At 37.7% G+C, this 1905-nt stretch overlaps 1 non-coding gene across 1 annotated transcript; it reads left to right on the top strand.

Annotated features, from left to right (window-relative positions):
- Positions 1 to 1283: 1283 nt before the first annotated feature.
- Positions 1284 to 1357, top strand: trnat-agu. Its single transcript has one exon. It is a non-coding gene; the product is annotated as a tRNA-Thr (tRNA).
- Positions 1358 to 1905: the final 548 nt, after the last annotated feature.

The raw sequence follows: 1905 nt of genomic DNA, 5'->3' as shown, positions 1-1905 counted from the left end.
TGTTTTATCCTACTTTTTTATTTACAGTTCTAATCTTCAGTTGTTTATTATGTTATTATAATGAGTGTCGAAAATACAATTAATTTGGCTTTGATCTGATACTGACAAATACCAGTGGCAACCCATCAACCCTGATGCTGTTACAGTCTTATTCAAAGCAGCTGCTATAATATAGTACTATAATCTCATGTAGTATAATGCATCAAAAAAGGTGCTTAATTATTAAGCATTGTTTTGCTATTCATTTACTAAAGCAATAACATGCATGTTAAACACAAGCTATTGTGAATTTGTTGAACTAGAAGGGTGTGTGTGGGTCCATTTCTTTGGTATTAATCCTGTTGATGCTGGCATTGATACTCAGAACAAGACCTGCGGTAGCTGGTACTCAGTGCTTTATGTGCTGATCCTTATACCCTTATTCATCAATACTTCATCGGTTATTCATATGAGGTTCACTCCAATATTCTAACTCAAACAGTGACTTCTTTCTCAAATCTGAAACCCTTGTTTTGCATACTGTATATTTTGCTGATATTTATTGTTCCATAGCATATTGCTAAAGTATTTTGAGTCTCTTAATGTCGGTCATTTGCTTGCTGATTGAAAAATAATGTAAAATGTGAGAGGTAAGCCATCACACAGCACTGCTTGCCAGAAAAACATCTAGCTGTGAGAAAACAGCGAGGAAGTAGCTATTCTGAAGCAACAGCTAAAGTCACACATATAAGAAGCAATTTTCTTTTTCTTCTTTTTTTTTTTTGCTCTACAAACATGACAGAGACTGTGACTGATCCCCATTAACAAGCCTCAACAATGCTTGAGAAAGTCAAGTAATTTTCATGAGTGACGAGAGGGAAATAATCACAGCTGACAGTATTGTTAGCAGGGATAATCTAAAGTGGAAAACAAAAAAAGCTGTCCTGTCAACATTTCCAAGTGAAAGTGATAAACTTGCGACCAGAGGGTTATTACACAAAGCAACATTATCAGTAAACATGAGCCTATTTCAGTCGGACAGGTTTATTTTCAGGAAATGTGCTTCTGGGAGGTATTTTTAAATAAACTGATTAAATTCAGCTTCAAGTCTGTCTTAATCTCTGTTACAGTTGTTCCACACAGCTGTGCTACGATAGATGGCTCCTAAAGCTCCAAAAATATCAATTCTCCTCCTTTTTTTTCCTCCCCTACTGTAATAAGGAAAGGAAAAAAACATTGAAAACCTTGAAAACCACATGGTATATAAACTTGTGGTTTTCATATATAAACCATAAACTTTATTCGGCACTGTGGCTTATTTGGTTAAAGTGCCTGTCTAGTAAACAGGAGATCCTGGGTTCAAAACCCAGCAGTGCCTTTGGGGGCAGCTGTGGCCTAGAGGTTGGAGAAGCGGCTTGTGATCGGAGGGTCACCGGACGGGCAGGAAAAAATTTGGGTGTGGTGGAGTGATTAATGTGAAAAATGCTCCCCCCCTCCATTAGCCGGCTGATGTGCCCTTGAGCAAGCGCCCCCCAATATGCTCCCCGGGCACTTGATGCTGCCCATTGTTCCTGTGTGTGTTTCACTGCATGTAATTTGCATGTGTGTGTTCAACTAAGGATGGGTCAAATGCAGAAGACGAATCCAGTGTTGTGTATGTGTGTCTTGGATTTTTCAAGATGTTATGTTTTTCAAATTATCCAGAATTGACAGCGTCCTCGTTATACTGGTAATTTGTGTCTCCCATTAACAACAGTAACATTAGTTTAAGCCATTTTACAAGGCTGTTAAAGTAAAAGGAAAACAACGGAATAACAATGTAAGGTGACATGTGACATGGTGTAATATTATGTAGAATAACAGCAGAGAAAATTTGTGAAAAATTTTAACCTTATGCTGCTCATCCTTGGGTTCTCTAAGTATTAA

Source organism: Scatophagus argus, chromosome 15 (assembly GCF_020382885.2).
Source record: "Scatophagus argus isolate fScaArg1 chromosome 15, fScaArg1.pri, whole genome shotgun sequence".
Classification (NCBI taxonomy): Eukaryota; Metazoa; Chordata; class Actinopteri; family Scatophagidae; genus Scatophagus; species Scatophagus argus.
The sequence above is the reverse complement of the archived record's forward strand: the minus strand, read 5'-3'. Positions and strand labels throughout refer to the sequence as shown.